Below are 6,107 nucleotides of genomic sequence, written 5' to 3'. Positions count from 1 at the left end.
GGCGGGGTCGTGGGCCAGCGCGGTGCTGCTGCGCCGGGGTGCCACACCGCACGACCGTCGGGGTCGCGGTCCGGTGGTGGTGCCGCGGTGCCGCGCTGAGCGGACGGCGGAGGTCGCACGGGAGGCGGCAACCGCCGGAGCGCGTCCGTGCGGCCGCGCCGCAAAGCTGGGGCGGCGCCAGTCCTGCCGCCTGCTGTGCTCCCCTGCCGCGCTCCCCTGCCGCGGGGCTGCACCAGGGTGAGGTGCCGAGGAGGGCGGAGTCAGCGGAGCATGCGAGGTGGTTTTTTTTCTGTCTCGTGGGCGAGGAGGGCGGAGCCGCTGCCTTCTGCCTTTTGCGTCTGTTGTTGGAATCGTCAAGTTTTGGGGGCGCGGCCTTTTTTCGATGAGCGACCTAAACCTAGGAATGCCTCTTATATTTGGGTACCCACCGTTGGAGACAGTCTTACAGCCGCATCCTCTATGCATTTTTTTTCCCAGATCATAGATATAAGCTCATTTCTATATGTTCAATGAGAACAAACTTTATAGACTTCGACTAGCAATACGTAGAGTTATATGTCATAAAACTAGTTTTTTCAGGGGAAATAGGGATTTCCATTACTCAGACAACGCCGAATCATCAGAAGTACAGATTGAATATGGAACGGAATTGAGATCTGTTCCTCCTCTGGATCGCATAGACTACCTAACACAACCAACTCATGGCTACCCTATTACATGAACGCGGGCATGGTTGAACCTTCCAAGAGATGAAATTCATTGATATATTAAACTTCTGTTATCACATATATTAAAACTTAGATGTTGACGGTCAAAGCTAAGATATTTAAGTTAATTAAAACAAACGTTGGTCTCCTTACATTTTTTTTTATCAGAGTATAAGTGCTGGAGGCCTTAATAAATTCTAAAATCTGTATAGATTTCTTCTTTCGAAATGGCTTTTGTCCATGTCTGTCGATGGTCTCAGCCGGGTCATTTGAACAACAGGTCACGTGAAAGGCGAGCATCTGGGCGGCAGAAGCAAAGAAGAGCAGGAGCCTCCTCCCCCCGTCGCCGGCGGAGCGTTCCCCAATAGCCAATGCGCCGAGACGCGTCTGTACAGAGGGCCGTGCGTGGAGATGCTCTGCGCGGCCGCTTGCCTGGTGCAGATGCGCCATGGCGGACACTGCAGGGGAAACTTCATCAAGGGCCGCTGGTACTGCTTATCGTGCTCCTAATAATCGTGTAATGGAACGTTCGTTCGTGCCGCGAAAATACGTACAGCGATGATGGAACGGAATAAGAATAACCATAGATAACTCTTCTTGCTCCTGAACACACCTTGTAGTTCCTCTTCTCCTTCCGCTAGTCGAACTCCAGCGTCTTCGGCGTGACGGTCACCGGCCGGTCACCGCCACCAGGTGGTCTGGCGCCACGACCCTCACGGCGTAGGCCTCGGGGCCCTCCGACACCTTCGTCACGGTGCGCGCGTCAGCACGCGGACGTCGGCGCCGTTGGTGAAGCCCACGACGAACGACGGGTAGTTGAGCCCCGCGGCGCCCGCCGCCGGGGAGCGTCGTCCTCGTGCAGCCTGCAAACCCAGGCACGAACGACCTCACCTGCGCCGCGGTGTAGTTCAGGGCGCAGAGGAAGTCGACGTAATCCTCCTCTGCGGCGTCGTAGACCAGGCCCGGGTCGAGCGCCATCTGCGGCCGGACGTGCCCGGCTCCGGCCGCCATCTGCGTCGCGGCGGCGCCGCCGCCGCCGTCGCTGGTGGTGGTGGTGTGGCTGTTTTCCGTGATGCCCCGGGCGTGGCTGTCGAGCGTCGCCGCGGTCGTCATGAGCGCCGACCGGATCATGGCCGGCGTCCAGTCGCGATGCCCGTGCCGGAGCAGCGCCCGCGACGCCCGCGACGTGCGGGCACGCTATGGAGGTGCCGGACACATGATGCTAAAGCTTGCCCGTCTCGCGTCGCCCTTTCTGCGTGTCAGCGGCGACTCGATCGGCCAGGCCGCGAGGTTGTTCGCGCCTGGCGCCACCACGTCCGTCATCAGGATCTCGCGGATGATGTGGTTGGGCCCGCGTGACGAGAAGGACGCCACCATCGGGGCGTGGTTCTCGCCGGTGACCGTGCGGGTGCGGCAGGTGTTACGGATCGATGCCACCGGGTAAGTCGCCGACTGGATGTACGCCGTGAGCCTGTCGGTTTCACGGGCGCCGAGGGCGACAGACGGAAGGGTGAACGCCTGGACTACGAGTCCGTCCATGCGCCAGTCCAGGGGACTGGGGAGCCGGGCCAGGGAGACGCTCGCGGAGTCGCGGACGATGTGGTTGGGCCCGCGTCTTTCTGGTTATTATTGAATTATTTTCCTATAAATAGCTTCCATTGGTATTTAATTTATTTTTATAAATGGTAAAGGCTGGTAACTTAGATGAAAATTAAATAGATTACTTCATATTATATTTTATAATGTTATATGTAATAATCTAAATAAAATTCAAGGGTTATTTTGCATCATCTTTCACAATGACAAAGACGAGTAATTTATATGCAAATTTAGGTGATTGCTTTAATTTATTCTTTATAATGACATAGCTGGATAACTTAGATAAAAGTTTAGTGGTTATTTTAAATCATTTTGCATGATGGCATGTATGGGTAATATAGATGAAATCTAGGGTTTACTTTATGTAATTTTAATAATATAGGAGTGGTGAGTATTTTTTTTTAGAAAAGAGAATACATCCAATGTCTACTATTAGCAATTATCTTGTGGAAATTCTTAGGATTTATTTTTTTTCTAGCATGTCTCATTAGGATCAAAAGGCTTCATTGGAGGCCTAATACTAGCACACCAACCCATGCTCCACTACGGTCTAGCAAGTTACATACTCCAGGTATTAAGAGTTTCATGGATAAATTTAGTGATTATCTTTACTATCTCCTATTAATTTCCTAACACAATACCCATTTATATTGTACTCAATATCGATTCGGTTGTGGTAAATTTATCAATTAAGCTATATTTATATGTATCATCATCCTTTGCACTGCACCTATGTTGGTTTTAAATTTAGAACTTTTGTTCTTACCAGTGTTTATTGTATATTTATTCAAAAATTTCCTTTATAATGTTTTGAAAAATGGGTTCTATGTCTTAAAATCATTCCATCTTGCACCATGGCACTTAAGATATTGATTTTCTCTATTCAAAGAATTATGTGTGTAGTACTACTGTTTATGGAAACAAATAGTGCTTACAGTTAAATTATAAGGTCTCAAACTAGTAATATTAATATTAAGATAGTATTGTTTTTGTATGATTTCTTTTGATCGACTCCGGAGAAGCTTCTTTGTGTCCCTTCTCCAATCAAAGATTCCATCACCTGTTCTGTGAGTGATCTGCGAATCAACCAGTACTAGTTTGGGAAGTCGACTTCTTCAGAATTCAGTATTGGCCAACAGGAGTAGTAAATTAATTCAAAGATTGCAGTGTTACTGTCATGCAGAAATTTGTTTGCCTTTTTACTACAACAGCCCGAACGGATCAAAGGAAAAAAAGAATAAATAAATGCAGAGAACGAGTTGTTTCAGCACAGAACAGATTGGAGCAGACCTGTTCTCGGCCCGTCCAAGCCAAAGCCACACCCACAAGGCCACAACACACGTCAGGTGCCAACAACTTTCTCGCGATCCGCAAAGGATAATCAGAGACTTTCTCGCGATCCGCAAAGGATAATCAGAGACATAAAAGTCGAGGAAATTCTATGTGAGCCATTAAAAAAGATCACAATTCTATATGAGCCACTAAAAAAGTTCAGCGGTCTTCAGCGTCACTGTTTCAATTTTTTTTTCTCTCAATGCCACTGCCATTAGATTGAATCCTAACGGTGTCGAACTGTAGGTGTGAAAAGTCAAAAATACCCTTTAGTCTAAATATGACATTAATTTTTTTGAGCATCTTAACGACTTCAAATGGAAAAACTCAAGACTAGGAAGTTGTAGATCTCGTCCGAATGATTGGTCCACCATCTCCAGCTGCCTCGGATCGGATGCCATGCCAAGCCGGTGCTCTCACTTCACGCCTCACCTGCTAGAAAAACAGACACTAAAACGAGCAGACAAGCTGAAGGAGCCATCGCGTTACCTCGTAAAAGGAGGAGAGAGCATGGTGAAAACAGGGAGATGGACTGGTCGTCGAGGTACCAGGTGCAGGTGTTCGCGTCTTCTTTTTCTCCTGGGCCAGTGATGAGTCCTATGCTTCAGGGGAGATGACACCCACTTCAGATGGACAGACACGGCGCGGCGGATCGACCGGCCCGTCTGACCTCTGATGTCGGTGTCATCTCTCCTGAGCGTAGGACGCACACCCACAAACCACGGCTCGTCCCCCTCGCGCTCGTGCACGCTACTGCTGCTCTACTGCTACCTCGCTGCAGGGCTTTTGCTTGCTCTCTGGTCTCTGCACATATCATGTACTTCTTCTGTGTGTCTCTCTGCCTGCAGAATGGACGCACGCATGCTGTCTGTATATATAGAGAGATAGAGGCGGCAAGCAGGGAGTGGTTAGCTGCCTAGGACTGTGTGCGGCAGGCATTTCTCGTCGCCGCTGCAGGTCTGCTGTCTGCAGCGCCCGATCGATGCGTTCATGCCGGGTAGCTAGTGACGTCCAGCCGTGACGAGACGACTGACGAGGCATGCTATGCGGTGACCGGCAATCCAGCCCGGGCCCGGCTGGAGCTCGTGCGTTCACACATCACACGAGAAGATTTTGACGCCTTCAGCTTCCACACCGGAGATAGGCACGGGTCAACGCCTCTTGTCACTGGCTCACGCTCACTGCGCGCGAGTCGTTCAAGTGAGAACGCAATGGTGCCCTCCGCTGTCAGCCTGTCACGCAATAATATTTTGAGCTCAAGACCGACTGACACACGCTAGTGCAACAGCCAACTTTTCTAAATGCTAGGCCTTGGTTAGATTGCAAGTTTTTTCACTCTCTCTCCATCATATCAAATATTTGGACACATGTATGAAGTATTAAATGTAGATAAAAAAAATAATTAATTACACAGTTTGATTGTAAATTACGAGATGAATCTTTTGAGTCTAGTTAGGCCATGATTGGACAATAATTATCAAATACAAACAAAAATGCTACAGTGCTCAATACTGATTTCTAACCTCAATCTAAACGATGCCCTGATTAGTGCCAGTTGCCCCAGCAAGACCAGGTTTCGTGAGTGCAGAGTGCCAGAGATATTCTCCATGTTCGTGTGTGTGCCAGCAGCACAGCAGAAGCTGCCCCTTGGACCATTTTAGATTCCCCTGTCCTTGTTTCTTTGATGATTCACTTGTTCTGAATTGCGATTGCTCTGCCTCTAGTTCACTGCACAAACCACAACAAGGCAAGGCTCTCGGGTCTCCAGGTTGTGACAAAGCAAGGGTCCATGGTCAGCATTGCTGTGCCTTGGCAGTCTCTTTTTGAGGCCTTGTTTAGATGCTAAAAAATTTGGCAAAATGCTACTGTAGTGGTTTTCGTTGTTATTTGGTAATTAATATCTAATTATAGTCTAATTAGGCTTAAAAGATTCGTCTCGTGGATTTCGTCTAAACTGTGTAATTAGTTTTATTTTTTATTTATATTTAATGCTTCATGCATACATCTAAAGATTCGATGTGACAGGGAATCTTAAAAAATTTGGCAAAATTTTAGGGAACTAAACTGGCCCTGAGATGAAACGGAGCTTTTGGCTCATTTTCACAATCATTGGTGTCTCCAAGAAACCTGCCATGACAGAATTTAAGCTGTACAGATATATCAGTGAAGAACAAAAACAGCAGGTTTGGTGTTCTTTTACAACCACCATAGGTTTGATCGACGCCTTCTTTCAGATTCCCCATTGATACGCTGCTCTTGTGTTCTACGCCTCTGCTTTTCCTGGCTGAACCATTCTGCATTGGGATGAACGGACAGCGAAGAATCATGGAGTCCCTCGTGCTCCATGACTCAATTATCGTAACAATCTTTTCTGTTGCTTTACTAATCTTATTTACATGTCTATTCTGTTAGAAAAGTCTGTATTGGTGGTTTCCTTTAATGTAATATCGAATCTAGACGTCTCTTGCT

The 6,107-nt window shown here is 48.0% G+C and overlaps 1 pseudogene; it reads right to left on the bottom strand.

Annotated features, from left to right (window-relative positions):
• Positions 1–615: 615 nt before the first annotated feature.
• LOC136544495 (subtilisin-like protease SBT1.6) lies at positions 616–2,246 on the bottom strand (annotated as a pseudogene).
• Positions 2,247–6,107: the final 3,861 nt, after the last annotated feature.

This window comes from Miscanthus floridulus, chromosome 3 (assembly GCF_019320115.1).
Source record: "Miscanthus floridulus cultivar M001 chromosome 3, ASM1932011v1, whole genome shotgun sequence".
Taxonomy (NCBI): Eukaryota; Viridiplantae; Streptophyta; class Magnoliopsida; order Poales; family Poaceae; genus Miscanthus; species Miscanthus floridulus.
The sequence above is the reverse complement of the archived record's forward strand: the minus strand, read 5'-3'. Positions and strand labels throughout refer to the sequence as shown.